The sequence below is a fragment of the Zalophus californianus genome, chromosome 6, assembly GCF_009762305.2.
Source record: "Zalophus californianus isolate mZalCal1 chromosome 6, mZalCal1.pri.v2, whole genome shotgun sequence".
Classification (NCBI taxonomy): domain Eukaryota; kingdom Metazoa; phylum Chordata; class Mammalia; order Carnivora; family Otariidae; genus Zalophus; species Zalophus californianus.
Window position 1 is genome coordinate 122,221,406 of NC_045600.1, and position 15,305 is coordinate 122,236,710.

General features: G+C 57.7%; 10 non-coding genes across 10 annotated transcripts; all 10 read right to left on the bottom strand.

Annotated features, from left to right (window-relative positions):
* Positions 1–413: 413 nt before the first annotated feature.
* Positions 414–494, bottom strand: LOC113910690. Its single transcript, XR_003516191.1, has one exon. It is a non-coding gene; the product is annotated as a small nucleolar RNA SNORD115 (small nucleolar RNA).
* A 1,578-nt stretch (positions 495–2,072) lies between these two features.
* On the bottom strand, positions 2,073–2,153 carry LOC113910672. The gene has a single exon (XR_003516174.1). It is a non-coding gene; the product is annotated as a small nucleolar RNA SNORD115 (small nucleolar RNA).
* A 1,601-nt stretch (positions 2,154–3,754) lies between these two features.
* On the bottom strand, positions 3,755–3,835 carry LOC113910696. The gene has a single exon (XR_003516198.1). It is a non-coding gene; the product is annotated as a small nucleolar RNA SNORD115 (small nucleolar RNA).
* A 1,570-nt stretch (positions 3,836–5,405) lies between these two features.
* LOC113910687 lies at positions 5,406–5,486 on the bottom strand. The gene has a single exon (XR_003516187.1). It is a non-coding gene; the product is annotated as a small nucleolar RNA SNORD115 (small nucleolar RNA).
* Positions 5,487–7,074: 1,588 nt separating this feature from the next.
* LOC113910695 lies at positions 7,075–7,155 on the bottom strand. Its single transcript, XR_003516197.1, has one exon. It is a non-coding gene; the product is annotated as a small nucleolar RNA SNORD115 (small nucleolar RNA).
* Positions 7,156–8,725: 1,570 nt separating this feature from the next.
* Positions 8,726–8,806, bottom strand: LOC113910677. Its single transcript, XR_003516178.1, has one exon. It is a non-coding gene; the product is annotated as a small nucleolar RNA SNORD115 (small nucleolar RNA).
* Positions 8,807–10,393: 1,587 nt separating this feature from the next.
* LOC113910699 lies at positions 10,394–10,474 on the bottom strand. Its single transcript, XR_003516201.1, has one exon. It is a non-coding gene; the product is annotated as a small nucleolar RNA SNORD115 (small nucleolar RNA).
* Positions 10,475–12,061: 1,587 nt separating this feature from the next.
* LOC113910683 lies at positions 12,062–12,142 on the bottom strand. Its single transcript, XR_003516185.1, has one exon. It is a non-coding gene; the product is annotated as a small nucleolar RNA SNORD115 (small nucleolar RNA).
* A 1,217-nt stretch (positions 12,143–13,359) lies between these two features.
* LOC113910691 lies at positions 13,360–13,440 on the bottom strand. The gene has a single exon (XR_003516192.1). It is a non-coding gene; the product is annotated as a small nucleolar RNA SNORD115 (small nucleolar RNA).
* Positions 13,441–15,034: 1,594 nt separating this feature from the next.
* On the bottom strand, positions 15,035–15,117 carry LOC113910682. The gene has a single exon (XR_003516184.1). It is a non-coding gene; the product is annotated as a small nucleolar RNA SNORD115 (small nucleolar RNA).
* Positions 15,118–15,305: the final 188 nt, after the last annotated feature.

Below are 15,305 nucleotides of genomic sequence, written 5' to 3' on the forward strand. Positions count from 1 at the left end.
ACCCTCTCCGGACATCCAGGGCTCCCGGCCCGATGGCCATAGGGCTGCCTCCTAGACACAGGCCTCCCAAACCAAACCTGATGGCATCTGTGGCCTCCCTGCAAGCCCAGTGGCTTCCACTCACCTGCCGTGGTGAGGCCACATGGAGACCCTGGCCACCATGGCCCACTGAAAGGCACAAGGGGACCAGGGTTGTTAAGCAATGGCTCCCTGGGAGGCGTCCTGGGAAGGGGAATGAGTCGGCAGGCAAGGCAGAAGGCCTGAGCACCTCTTTGGCACCTGGAGGCCAACAGTCACACCACAGCCACAGCAGGGAGCCTTGAAGGAAGGTTCACTATAAGCCCCAAACAGCAGCTCTCTGCCAGGGCCACGAGCATCTTCTGGATACTGACCCACGGATGGTCCTCACCATTGGGCCTCAGTGTAATCCTAGTGAGCATGATTTTTAGGTCATCATCTCTCTTCAAGATAATCTGAGTTCTCATCTTTGACCCAAGCAACGCAATGGCGAAGCAAGCGGGTGCTCTCCTGTCCCCCGAACTGACTTACCTGGGGTGTTTCCTGTAGAATGGGATGCCCTGGGAAGGGGGCAATGACACGAGATGTTGGGCCTCTTGCCAGGGCTTGGCCTAGCAAGACTTGGATCTCAGGGTGGGATATTCATCTGGGGATGGCATCTGGGGAGAGGGGTAGGCCAGCTGTCAAAATGTCCTGCACGGGCACACCAGTCCCTGTGGCCAAGAGCTGCCAGTCTGGAAAGCCTGGTGCTGCATGGCAAGTTGTGAGGTTTGTCAGCACACATTGGGGGACCACAAGAAAGGGGCAGGCTACAGGAGCAGAGATGCCCATACCTGGAACACAGAACAATGGAGAGTGTGGCCCCCAAGGGAGCTGTGCCTTGCTCATGCTGCTGCCCAGAAGGCCCAGCACACAGGCTTCCTGAGAGGTAGCACAATGTGGGCAGGGGGCTGGGCGTGAAGGGTGTGAGCCCTAGTAAGTAGGACCAGGCCTTCGCCCTCCCACAGATTGGCCATCTGTGGCACCTGGAGTTGGGCAGATGCCCTCAAGGACACGGGATCCATGGCCCCCAGGGCACAAAGCCAGAGGAACGGATGTCAGGGTAATCACGTCCACACAACCAAGCACTTTCAGTCATGCAGGGGGACCCTGTCCCTGCAACTGCTTGGCCTCCATCTGGGATCACTCCCTCAGGTCGGTCTAGAGTGCTGTGACCATAGGCCCAGGGCCATCGCCTGTTGCACCTAGGGATTCGAGATTCCCCTCCTCAGCCTGGTGGGCTCTTTCTGACTCCACAGCCCAAGGAATCAGGAGAGGAGCTACCCAGCGGCCCCAAGTGGGCCCAAGCTCCTTGGGAGTCGAGTGCATGTGACAGGAGCTCTTGGCTCTCCTTCCTAGGGCAAATTGTCAAGGGCCAGCCCTTCAGGAACAGCTCAGGGCCAAGGCGGACAGACACCAGTGGCTCAGGGGCCCACGTCCACCATCTGGATGGGCCCATGGGGCACATCATTAAGCAGCAGGAGCCCTCAGTTGAACGTGGGCTGACACTGGCACCCTAACACTTTCCAGTTTGTCAGGGACCCATGCAAACTTTTCCTTCCCCTGCACATGAGATGGTCCAAGGGTGGACTTTCAAGGGGGAAGTCCACCCTTTACAGATATCTAGGGCTCCCAGTTCGATGTCCATGCAGCCCCCACCCAGACATGGGCCAAGAGTACCCACCCCAATGGCATCTGCCACTTCCCTCCAAGCCTGGTGGCTTCCTCTCACCTGCCATGTTTGAGGCCATGGGGAGACCCTGGACACCATGCCCCACTGAATGACACAAGGAGAACTAGGTGCTAAACAATGGCTCCACGGGAGGTGTCCTGGGAGGGGGAATGAGTCAGCAGGGAAGGTCGAAGGCCTGAGGCCCTTTGGGCACATGGAGGTCCACAGTAAGGCCACCACAGTGGGTAACTTCAAGGGATCCGTTGCCTCAAGCCCCAAAATACAGCATTCCTCAAAACCCAGGCAACCTTGATTTGTTTACCCTGGCATGGTCCCCTCTACTGGGCCTCAGCGTAATCCTAGTGAGCATGATTTTAAAGTCATCATCTCTCTTCAAGACAATATGAGTTCTCATCATTGACCCAAGCAAGGCAGTGATGACTCAGGCAGACACTATGACGTCCCCCGAACCTGCTTTCTGGGGTGCTTATTGTAGAGCGGGATGCCCCGGTGAGTGACCAAGTCATAAGACTTTGAGCCTTTTGCAGGGGCTGGGCCTAGCAAGACTTGGCCCTCAGGGCAGAATCTTCCTCTGGGGCCGCAATCTAGGAAGAGAGGGGTAGGCCAAGTGTCAGAATGCCCTGTTGTGTGGCACCTACCCCTGCAGCCACGAAGTGCCAGTCCCAAAAGCCTGGTGCCATGTGGCAAGGCTTTAGGCCATCCAGCACACAGCAAGTGACCATAAGGAAGGGGTAGGCTATAGGAGCAGAGATGCCCATACCTGGACCCCCAAAAAACGGAGAGCTTGGCTCCTGAAGGAGCCAAGCCTTGTTGATGCTGCCCCCCAGAAGAAGGCATGGCACACACACTTCCCGAGAGGTAGTACACTGTGGGCATGGGGCCAGTGGTGAAGGACGCGTGCCCTGGTAGGTAGGTCCAGGTCCTCGTCCTCCCACGTTTTGGCCATCTGTCGCACCCTGAGCCTGGCAGTTGCCCTCAAAGACATCGGGAGCCATGGCCCCCAGGGTCCCCAAGGCAGAGGAATGGATACTGGGCAAACCACATGCATGTAACAAGGTCATGCCGCCCACTTCCCCCGTTGCAGTGGGGCCCTCTCCCTGCACCTGCTGGGTCTCTTCCCAGAATCACTACCTCAGATCTAGAGTGCCACTGTGAGAGGCCCAGGGCCATCGCCTGTTGCACCCAGGAACTCGATTCCCCTCCTTGGCCTGGTGGGCCCTTCATATCTTGACAGCCCAAGGGATCAAAGAGGAGAGCTCCCCAGCTGGTCCGAGGAGGCCCAAGCTCCTTGGAGTAGGTGCGTGTGACAGAAGCTCTGGGCTGTCCCACCCGGAGCACCTAGGCAATGGCCAGGGCTTCAGGAACAGCCCATGGCCGAGCGGGACAGCCGCCAGTGGCCCAAGGGGCCCAATTCCACCATCTGGACATGCCAGTGTGTCACAATGTGAATCAGCACGAGCCCTCACCTGAATGTGGGCTGACAGCGGTTTCCCTGCACTTTCTGGTCCTTGTCAGGGACACAGCCAAACTTTCCCTTCCCTTGCAGGTGGGATGGCCAAAGGGCAGACCTTCAAGAGGTAAGTCCACCCTCTCCTTATATCCAGGGCTACCAGCCCGAAGCCCATGTGGCTGCCACCCAGATACCAGCCTCCCAAACCCACCCCTATGGCGTCTCGGCCTCCCTCCAAGCCCAATGGATTCCAATCACCTGCCATGGTTGAGGCTGAACTGAGACCCTGGTCACCACAGCCTCACCACCATGGAAAGACACAAGGAGTCTAGAATTGCTAAGCAATGGCTCCCTGGGAGGCGTCCTGGTAGGGGGAGTGAGTCAGCAAGCAAGGCCGAAAGTTTGAGAACCTTTGGGCACCTGGAGGCCCACAGTCAGTCCATAGCCACAGCGGGGAACCCTGAGGGATCAATCACCTCAAGCCTCAAACTGCAGCACTCCCCTAGGGCCCTGAGCATCCTTGGGATGCTGACCTCAGGATGGACCTTGCCAATCGGCCTCGGTGTAATCCTATTGAGCATGATTTTTAGGTCATCACCTCTCTTCGAGACAATATGAGCTCTCCTCATTGACCCAAGCAAGTCAGTAGCATTGCAGGTGGGCACTCTCCTGTCCCCTGAATCTGCTTACTGGGGGAGCTTACAGTAGAACAGATTACCCTGGAGGGCACCAGGGCAAGAGACGTTGGGCCTGTTGCCAGGGCTGGGCCTAGGAAGACTTGGCCCTCAGGGCAGGATCCTCATCTGGGTACATGACCTGGGGAGAGAGGGTAGGCCTGGTGTCAAAACACCATTCTCCGGGGCACCTAACCCTGCGGCCAGGAGCTGCCAGTCCCTAAATCCTGGTGCCACATGTCAAGGCGTGAGGCTGTCCAGCATCCGGTGGGAACCGCAAGAAAGGGGCAGGCTACAGGAGCCGAGGTGCCCATACAAGGACCCCAGAACAATGGAGAGCATGCCCCCCCCCCCCCAGGGAGCCAAGCCTTGCTGAGGCTGCCTCCCAGGAGAAGGCCAGCACAGAAGCTACCTGAGAGGTTGCAGGGTGTGGGAGTGAGGCATGGCATGCAGGGAGCTTGTCCTGGTAAGTAGGGCCAAGAACTCACCCTACCACAGATTGGCCATCTGTGACACTCTCGAGGGCAGGTGCCCTTGAAGACACAGGAAGCCATGGACCCACGGTTTTCAGGGTAGCAGAATGGATGCTAGGCAAAACACATGCACACAACCAAGGCATGTAGTGCACTGCCCACCATGCAAGTGGGGGGCCTCTCCTTGCACCTGCTGAGCCTCTTCCCCTGGATAACTCCATCATGTCTAAAGTGTCAGGACGAGAGCCCCAGGGCCATCGCCTATTGTGCCCAGGACTTGAGATTCCCTTCCTAGGCCCAGTGGGCCCTTGCTGTCTCAGCAGCCCAAGGGATCAGGGAGGGGAGCTCCCAGCTGCCCCGAGGGGACCCAAGCTCCTTGGGAGTCAGGTGCATGCAACAGGAACTGTGGGCTGTTCTGCCCAGGGCACCTTGCCAAGTGCCAGGCTTCAGCAAAAGCCAAGGGCTTTGGGGGACAGCCACCAGTGGTCAAAGGGGCCCATGTCCACCATCTGGATGGGTCTATGGGGAACACCATGAAGCAGTAAGGTCCCTCAGCTGAAGTGGGTGACGGCAGCATCCCTGCACTTTCTAGTCCTTGTAAGGGACCAGGCCCATCTTTCGTTTCCCCGGTATGTGGGATTCCCCAAGGGCAGACCATCAAGGGGGAAGTCCACCCTCTATGGACATCCAGGGATCCCAGCCATATTCCCTCACGACCCACCCCAATGACATGTGCGGCCTCCCTCCAAGTGCAGTGTCTTCCACTCACCTGCCATGGTTGTGGCCGTGCTGAGACACTGGCCACCACGGCCCAAGAAAGACACAAGGAAATCGGGGTTGCAAAGCAATGGCTTTTCTGGAGGGGTCCTTGGAGGACGAATGGGTCAGCAGGCAAGGCCGAAGGCTTGATCCACTCATGGGCACCTGGAGGCCCACAGTCAGTTCATACCTACAGTGGGGAGCCTTGAGGGAATGGTCGCCTCAAGCCCCAATCTGCAGCTCTCACCCAAGGCCCCGAGCATCCTCGGGATGCTGACCCCATCATGATCCCCTCCATTGGGCCTCAGCATAATCCTACTGAGCATGATTTTTAGGTCCTCATCTCTCTTCGACACATTATGAGTTCTCATCATTGACCCAAGAAGCGCAGTGGCAACGCAGGCGGGCACTCTCCCAATCCCGAACCTGCTTAGCAGGGGTGTTTACTGTAGAGCAGGATGTCTGGGGGGGAGGGGTGGGGGCACAAGAAGTTGGGCATTTTGCAGTGCCTGGGCATAGCAACACTTGGGCTTCAGGGCAGTATCTTCATCTGGGGACAAGATCTGGGGAGAGAAGGGTAGGCGAGGTGTCAAAATGCACTGCTCCGCGGCACCTGCCATTGTAGCCAAGAGCTGCCTGTCCAGAAAGCCTGGCATTGAGTGGCAAGGTGTGAGGCTGGCTGGCATACGGTGGGGGACCGCATGGAAGGGGCAAGCTACAGGAGCAGAAATGCCCATAACTTGACCACGAAACAACAGAGAGCATGGCCCTCGTAAGAGCCAAGCTTTGCTGATGCTGCCTCCCAGATGGCCCGGGACACAGGCTTCCTGAGAGGTAGTATGCTGTGGACTCTGGGCCAGGCATGAAGGATGGGTGCCCTGGTATGTACAGTCAGGCCCTCACTGTCCCACGGATTGGCCATCTCTGACACCCGGAGTTGGGCTGGTGCCCTAGAGGACATGGGGACCCACGGCCCTCCGGGTCCCGAAGGCAGAGGAATGGATGCTGTGCTAACAGCATGCTCACAACCAGGCATGCCACCCATTCCCGCCATGCACAGGGGCCTTCTCACTGCACCTTCTGGGCCTCATCGCCAGGATCACTCCCTCAGATCTAGAGTGCTGTGATGATAGGCCCAAGGACATCACCTTTTGTGCCCAGGGACTCAAGATTACCCTCCTAGGCCAGGTTGGTCCTTCTGGTCTCAAAGGCCTAAGGGATTAGAGAGGGGAACTCCCCAATTGCCCCGAGGGGGCCCAAACTCCTTGGGAGTCAAGTGCATGGGAAAGGAGCTCTGGGCTTTCTGGTCCAGGACAACTTGCCAAGGTCCAGGGCTTCATGAACACCCCAGGTCTGAGGGGAACAACCACCAGTGGCTCCAAGGGGCCTATATCCACCATCTGGATAGACACATGGGGCACACCATGAAGCAGCAAGCTCCCTCAGCTGATCGTTGGCTGACAGTGGCGTCCCTGCACATTCTGGTCCATGTCTTTTGATTTCCCTGCAACTGGGATGGCCCAAGGGTGGACCTTCAATGGGGAAATCCACCCTCTCTGGCCATCAAGGTTTCCACCCTCTCAGCCTGATACTCGTGTGGCCACCCCCAGACACAGGCCTCCTGCACCCACTCTGGACAGTGTATATGGTCTCCCTCAAAGTCCAGTGGCTCCACTCACCTGTGATGTTTGTGGCCACACTGAGACCCTGGCCACCAAGGCCTGCTGAAAGACACAAAGAAACCAGGGTTGCTAAGCAATGGTTCCCTGGAAGGCGTCCTGGGAGGGGGGATGATTTGTCAAGCAAGACCGAATGCCTGAGCACCTCTTGGACATCTGGAGGCCCACAGTCAGGCCACAGCCAAAGCAGGGAGGCTTGAGGGATCAGTCGCTTCAAGCCCCAAACTGCAGCACTTGCCTGGGGCCCTGAGCATCCTCAGGATGCTGACTCTGAGATGGTCCCTCCATTGGTCCTCAGTGTAATCCTATTGAGCATGATTTTTAGGCCATCTTCTCTCTTCGAGACAATATGAGTTCTCATCATTGACCCAAGGAAGGCAATGACAATGATGGCGAGCGCTCTCCTGCCCCCGACTATACTTACCCCAGGTGCTTATTGTAGAGTGGGATGCCCCAGTGGGGGGTGGGGACCCAAGGTGTTGGGATTCCTGCCAGGGCTTGACCTACCAAGACTTGAATCTCAGGGCTGGAACTTCGTCTGGAGACAGGATCTGTGGAGAGAGTGGTAGTCTAGGTGTCAAAATGTCCTGCTCTTGGGCAACTGACCCAGCGGCCAAAAGCTGCCAGTTCCGAAAGCCTGGTTCCGCGTGTTAAGGTGTTAGGCAGGCCGGCACACGGCAGAGGACCTCAAGGAGGGGAAGGCTACAGGAGCAGAGATGCCCATACCTGGACCTCTAAACAACAGAGAGGGTAGCCCCTGAGGGAGCCGAATGTTGCGGATGCTGCCACCAGGAGAAGGTCCGGAACACAGGCTTCCTGAGAGGTAGCATGCTGTGGGCATCAGTCCAGGCGTGAAGTGTGCATGCTGTGGTATCTAGGGCCAAGCCCTCGCCATTCCATGGATTGGCCATCTGTGGCACCAGGATTGGGCAAGTGTTTCCCCAGGGCCTCCAGGGAAGAGGAATGAATGCCAGGCCAAACGCTTGCTCCTAATCAAGGAGGAGCACCCACTGTCCGCCTTGCAGGGGAGGCCTCTTCCTGCACCTGCTGGGCCTCTTCCCTAGGATCACCCCCTCAGGACTAGAGTGCCCTGGAGAGAGGCCAGTGCCATCACCTGTTGCGTCCAGGGACTCTTGATTCCCCTCCAAGGACAGGCAGGCCCTATACAGTCTCAGTGGACCAAGGGATCAGGGAGGGGAGCTCTCCTGATGCCACAAGAGGGACCAAGTTCCTTGGGAGTCAGGTGCATGCAATAGGAGCTCTGGGCTCTCACGCTCGGGACATCTTGCCAATGGCTATGGCTTCAGGACCAACCCAGGGCTGAGAGGGACAGCCATTAGTGGCCCCAAGGGTCCCACGTCCACAATCTGGACAGACCCATGGGGCACACCACGAAGCAGCAAGAGCCCTGACCTGTTAGTGGGCTGACGGCGTTGTCCCTGCACTTTCCAGTCCTTGTCAGGGACCCGGCCAACCTTTCACTTCCCCTGCACGTGGAATGATCCAAGGGCGGACCTTCGAGGGGGAAGTCCTCCCTCTCCTGACATCCAGGGCTCCCAGCCCGATGCCCATGCAGGCGCCACCCAGACCCGGCCTCCCAAAACCACTCCGATGGTGTCTGAGACCTCCCACCAAGCCAGTGGCTTCCAATCACCTGCCATGTTTGAGGACATGCTGAGACCCTGGCCACCATGGCCCAGTGAAAGACACAAGGAGTCCAGGGTTGCTAAGCCTAGCCCAAGTCCTAGGAGGGGGAATGGGTCGGCAGGCTAGGCCAAAGGCCGAAGGCTTGATTCCCTCGTGGGCACCTTGAGGTCTACAGTAAGGCACAACAAACGTGGGGAGCTTCAAGGGATTGGTCGCTTCAAGCCCCAAACTGCAGCAGTCCCCCTGGGCCCCTAGCATCATCGGAATGCTGATCCTGGGTTAGCCCCTCCATTGGGCCTCAGCGTAATCCTATTGAGCATGATTTTTAGGTCATTATCTCTCTTTGAGACAATATGCGTTCTCATCATTGACCCAAGGAAGGCAGTGGTGACCCGAGTGGGCGCTCTCCATTCCCTGAAACTGCTCATCAGGGGTACCTACTGTAGAGCAGGTTACCCTGGGGGCGTGCAGAGGCATGAGACTTTGGGACTCTTGCCGGTGCTGGGCCTAGCAATACTTAGCCCTCAGGGCAAGATCTTCAATTGGGGACACACTCTGGGGAGAGAGGCGTAGGCCAGCTCTCAAAACGCCCTGCTCTGAGGTACCTGCCCCTGTGGCCAAGAGCTGCCACTCCCAGAATCCTGGCAATGTGTGGCAAGGCGTGAGGCCGCCCGGCACATTGCGGAGGAACCCAAGGAAGGGGTAGCCTACAGGAGCAGAGATGCCCATACCTGGACCCCGAAACAAAGGAGAATGTGGCCCCCAAGGGAGCCAAACCTTGCTGATGCTGGCCCCCAGGAGAAGGCCCGGCCCATAGACTTCCTAAGATGTAAAACATGGTGGGCATGCAGCCTGGCGTGAAGAGTGCGTGCCCTGGTAGGTAGGGCAGGCCCTTGCTCTCCCACCGTTGGCCATCTGTGTTACCCAGAGGAAGTCAAGTGCTCTTGAGGACATGGGGAACTACCGTCCCCAGGGCCCTCAGGCCAGAGGAATGGATGCTGGGCCAACAAAGCATGCATGCAACCAAGACATGCCGTCCCCTGTCCTCTGTACAAGGGGGGCATCTTCCTGCACCTGCTGGGCCTCTTCCCTATGATCAATACCTCAGGTCTAGAATACCACCATGAGAGGTCCAGGCTCTCGTCTGTTGCACCCAGGGACTCGAGATTCCCCTCCTAGGACTGGTGGGCCCTTCCTGTCTCAGCAGCTAAAGGGATTGGGGAGGGGACCTCCCCAGCTGCCCCCTTGGGAGCTGAAGTACGCAAAAGGAGAACTGAGCTCTCCAGCCTGGTACACTTTACCAAGGGCCAGAGCTTCAGGAACAGCCCAGGGCCATGGGAGACAGCCATGTCTCCCATGGCCTGCAAGGGGGACACGTCCACCATCTGGATGGTCCCATGGGGGACACCGTGAAGCAGCAAGGTCCCTCAGCTGAATGTGGGCTGACAATGGTGTCCCTGCACTTTCTGGTCCTTGTCAGGGACCCTGACAACATTTAGCTTCCCCTGCATGTGGGATGGTCCAATGGTGGACATTCAATGGAGAAGTCCACCATCTGCAGACATCCAGGGTTCCCAGTCTGACGCCCATGTGGCCACCTCCCAGACATGGGCCTACCGAACCCACCATGAAAGCATCTACAGCCTCCTTCCACACATAGGGGCTTCCATTCACCTACATGGTTGAGGCTGCGCTGAGACCCTGGCCAGCATGGCCTGCTGAGAGACACAAAGAGACGAGGGTTGATAAGCAATGGGTTCCTGGGAGGCAGCCTGGGAGGGTGAATGAGTCACCAGGCAAGGCTGAAGGCCTTAAACCCTTTGGGCTCCCAGAGGCCCATAGTCAGGCCACAGCCAAAGGGGGGAACCTTGAGGGATCAGTCGCCTCACGCCCCAAGCTGCAGTGCTTTCCAGGGCCCTGAGCATCCTGAGGATACTGACCTGGGAATGGTCCCTTCCCCTGGAACTCAGCATAATACTATTAAGCATGATTCTTAGGTCATCATCTATCTTTGGGACAATATGAGTTCTCATCATTGACCCAGGCAAGGCAATGGTGACACGGGCAGGCACTCTCCCATCCCCTAAACGTGCTTATGGGGTGCTTACTTAGAGAAGGATGCCCTGGATGAGCAGGGATGGGGGCAAGAGACATTGGGCTCCTTGCAGTTGCAGGGTGTAGCAAGACTTGACCCTCAGACCAGGATCATCATCTGGGACAGGATCTGGGCAGAGATGGGTAGGCCTGGTGACAAAACGTCCTGCACTGGGACACTGTCCCTGAAGCCAAGAGCTGACAGTCCGATACTGTGGCAGTGAGTGGCAAGGCTTGAGGCTAGCCGGCAGATGGTGGGGGGATCACAAGGAAAGGGCAGGCTACAGTAGCAGAGATTCCCATACATGGACCTGAAACAATGGAGAGTGTGGCCTCTGAGGGAGAAGATTCTTGTTGATACTGCCCCCTAAAAAGGACCAGCACACAGGCTTCCTGAGAGGTAGCATGCTGTGGGGGCTGGAACCAGTGTGAAGGGTGAGTACCCAGGTAGGTAGGGCCAAGCCCCTGCCCTCCCACGGATTGGCCATCTGTTGCACCTGGAGCTGGGCAGGTGCCCTCAAAGACACGGGGAACCACGGCCCCCAGGGTCCTTAAGGTAGAGGAATGGATGCCGGGCCACCCGCATGCACTCAACCAAGGCATGCCTCCCACTGCCCACTGTGCAAGATACCTCTCTCCCTGCACCTGCTGGGCCTCTTCTGGAACACTCCCTCAGGTCTAGAGTGCCAGGACAATAGGTACAGGGCCATCGCCTTTGTGCCCAGGGACTCGAGATTCCCCTCCAAGGCCAGTAAGTCTTTCCTGCTTCAGCAGCCTAAGGGATTGAGGAGGGTGCTCTCCAGCTGCCCTGAAGGAGACCAAGCTCCTTGAGAGTTGGTCCCACACGACAGTAGCTCTGGGTTCTCCTCCATGGGACACCTTGCCAAGGGCCGAGGCTTCAGGAACACCCCAGGGCCAAGAGGGACAGCTACCAGTGGCCCCATGGGGCTAAAGCACCATCTGGTTGGGAAATGAGGCACACCATGAAGCAGCAAGAGCCCTCAGCTGAACTTGGGCTGATGGTGGCGTCCCTGTACTTTCTGGTCCTTGTCAGGGACCCAGCCAACATTTCACTACCCCTGCACGTGGGATGGCCCAAGGGGGCACCTTTAAGGGGTAAGTCCATCCTCTCCGGACATCCAGGGCTCATGGCCCGATGGCCATGGGGCCGCCTCCCAGACACATCTCCTGAACCAACCCCAATGGCATTTGCGGCCTCCCTGCAAGCCCAGTGGCTTCCACTCATCTGCCATGGTTGAGGCCACATGGATACCCTGGCCACCACAGCCCACTGAAAGACACAAGGGACCAGGGTTGTTAGGCAATGTCTCCCTGGGAGGCATCCTGGGAGGGGGAATGAGTTGGCAGGCAAGGCAGAAGGCCTGAGCACCTCTTTGGCACCTGGAGGCCAACAGTCACACCACAGCCACAGCAGGGAGCCTCGAGGGAACAGTTGCTATAAGCCTCAAACAGCAGCTCTCCCCCAGGGCCGCGAGCATCTTCTGGATGCTGAACCAGGGATGGTCCCCTCCATTGGCCCTCAGTGTAATCCTAGTGAGCATGATTTTTAGGTCATCATCTCTCTTCAAGACAATATGAGTTCTCATCATTGACCCAAGCAAGGCAATGGTGATGCAGGCAGGCACTCTCCTATCCCCTGAACTGGCTTACCCAGGGAGTTTACTGTAGAACAGGATGCCCTAGGAAGGGGGCGATGGCACAAGATGTTGGGCCTTTTGCCAGGGCTTGGCCTAGCAAGACTTGGATTCCAGGGTGGGATCTTCATCTGGTGATGGCATCTGGGGAGGGAGGGGTGGGCCAACTGTCAAAATATCGGGGATGGGGGCAAGAGACATTGGGCTCCTTGCATGCCAAGTGCTGCCAGTCTGCAAAGACTTGCCACATGGCAAGTTGTGAGGATTGCCAGCACACATCGGGGGACCACAAAGAAGGGGCAGCTTAAGGAGCAGAGATGCCCATACCTGGACCCTGAACCCAAGGAGAGTGTGGCCCCCAAGGGAGCCGAACCTTGCTGTTGCTGCCACCCAGGAGAAGGCCTGGCACACAGGCTTCTGGAGAGGTAACACCCTGTGGGTGGGGGCTGGACATGAAGTGTGCGTTCCCTGGTAGGTAGGGCAAATTGCTACAGGAGCTCTGGGCTCTCCCGCCTGTGGCAACTTGCCAAGGGCCAGTGCTTCAGGAACAGCTCAGGGCCCAGGTGGACAGATGGCAGTGGCTCAAGGGGCCCACGTCCACCATCTGGATGGGCCCATGGGGCACATCGTGTAGCAGCAGGAGCCCTCAGCTGAACGTGGGCTGACATTGGCCCCCTTACACTTTCCAGTTTGTCAGGGACCCGTGCAAACTTTTCCTTCCCCTACACATGAGATGGTCCAAAGATGGACTTTCAAGGGGGAAGTCCACCCTTTACAGATATCCAGGGCTCCCATTCTGATGTCCATGCAGCCGTCATCCAGACATGGGCCAACAGAACCCACCCCAATGGCATCTGCAGCTTCCCTCCAAGCCCAGTGGCTTCCACTCACCTGCTATGTTTGAGGCTGTGCAGAGACCCTGGCTACCGTGGCCCACTAAAAGGCACAAGGAGAACCAGGTGCTAAGCAATGGCACCCCAGGAGGTGTCTTGGGAGGGGGAATGGGTCATCAGGGAAGGTCGAAGGCCTGAGACCCTTTGGGCACTTGAAGGCCAACAGAAAGGTCACAGCCACAGTGGGGAACTTCGAGGGATCCGTTGCCTCAAGCCCCAAACTACAGCGCTCTCCCAGGACCCCAAGCAACCTTGGCATTTTTCCCCATCATGGTACCCTCCATTGGGCCTCAGCATACTCCTATTGAACATGATTTTTAGGTCATCATCTCTCTTCGAGACTATATGAGTTCTCATAATTGACCCAAGCAAGGCACTGATGACATAGGCAGTCATGCCGTCCCCTGAAACTGCTTTCTGTGGTGCTTACTGTAGAGCAGGATGCCCTGGGGGGAACAGAGTCACAAGACTTTGTGCCTCTTGCAGGGTCTGGGCTTAAAAGACGTGGCCCTCAGGTCAGAATCTTCATCTGGGGACATGATCTGGGGAGAGAGGGGTAAGCCAGGTGTCAGTACGCCCTGCTGCGTGGCACCTGCCCCTGCAACCAAGAAGTGCCAGTCCCGAAAGCCTGGTGCCCCGTGGCAAGGCTTTAGGCCAGCCAGCACATAGTGGGTGACTCCAAGGAAGGGGCAGGCTATAGGAGCAGAGATGCCCATACCTGGGCCACCCAAAAACGGAGAGCATGGCCCCTGAAGGAGCCAAGCCTTTTTGATGCTGCCCCCCAGAAGAAGGCACAGCACACACGCTTCCTGAAAGCTAGCATGCTGTGGGCATGGGGCTGGTTGTGAAGGGTGCGTGCCCTGGTAGGTAGGTCCAGGCCCTCGCCCTCCCATGGATTGGCCATCTGTTGCACCCCAAGCCTGGCATGTGCCCTCAAGGACATGGAGAGCCACAACCCCCCGGGGCCCCAGGGCAGAGGAATGGATAACCGGGATAACTGCATGCATGCAACCAGGTCATGCTGCCCACTGCCCCCCTTGCAGGGGGGCCTTCTCCCTGTACCTGCTGGGCCTCTTCCTGGGATCACTACCTCAGGTCTAGAGTGCCGCTGCATGAGACCCAGCATTATCGTCTGTTGCACCCAGGAACTCAGGATTCCCCTCTTTGGCCTGGTGGGCCCTTTCTGTCTTGACAGCCCAAGGGATCAGGAAGGAGATCTCCCCACCTGGTCCGAGGAGGCCCAAGCACCTTGGGAGTTGGGTGCGTGCAACAGAAGCTCTGGGCTGGCCCACCCGGGTCATCTTGGCAAGGGCCAGGGCTTCAGGAACAGCCCAGGGCCGAGAGGGACACCTGCCAGTGGCCCAATGGGCCCACGTCCACCATCTGGACAGGCCAATGCGTCACAACATGAAGCAGCATGAGTCCTCAGCTGAACAAGGGCTGATGGCAGTGTCCCTGCACTCTTTCCTGTCCTTGTCAGGGACATGGCCAAACTTTCCCTCCCCCTGCAGGGAGGATGACCTAATGGTGGACTTTCAAGATGTAAGTCCACCGTCTCCGTAAATCCAGGGCTACCAGCCCAAAGCCCATGCAGTTGCTACCCAGATACCAGTCTCCCAAGCCCACCCCTATGGCTTCTCGGCCTCCCTCCAAGCTCAGTGCCTTCCAATCGCCTGCCATGGTTGAGGCCACATGGAGACCCTGGCCACCACAGACCGCAGAAACACAATGAGTCCAGGATTGCTAAGCAATGATTCCCCTTGGAGGTGTCCTGGTAGGAGGAGTAAGTCAGCAGGCAAGGCTGAAAGCCTGAGCATCTTTGGGCACTGGAGGCCCACAGTCAGACCATAGCCACAGCAGGGACCCCCGAGGGATCATTCACCTCGAGCCCCAAACAGCAGCACTCCCCCAGGGCCCTGATCATTCTCAGGATGCTGAACTTGGGATGGACCCTGCCAACGGGCCTCAGTGTAATCCTATTGAGCATGCTTTTTATAGGTCATCATCTCTCTTCAAGACAATATGAGTTCTCATCATTGACCCAAGGAAGGCAGTAGCAACGCAGGCAGCCACTATCTTGTACCCTGAATCCGCTTACCGGGGAGGTTACTGTAGAGTGGATTACCCTTGAGGGTGTCAGGGCAGACGACATTGGGCCTGTTGCCAGGGCTGGGCCTAAGAAGATTTGGCCCTCAGGGCAGGATCCTTGTCTGGGTACATGACCTGTGGAG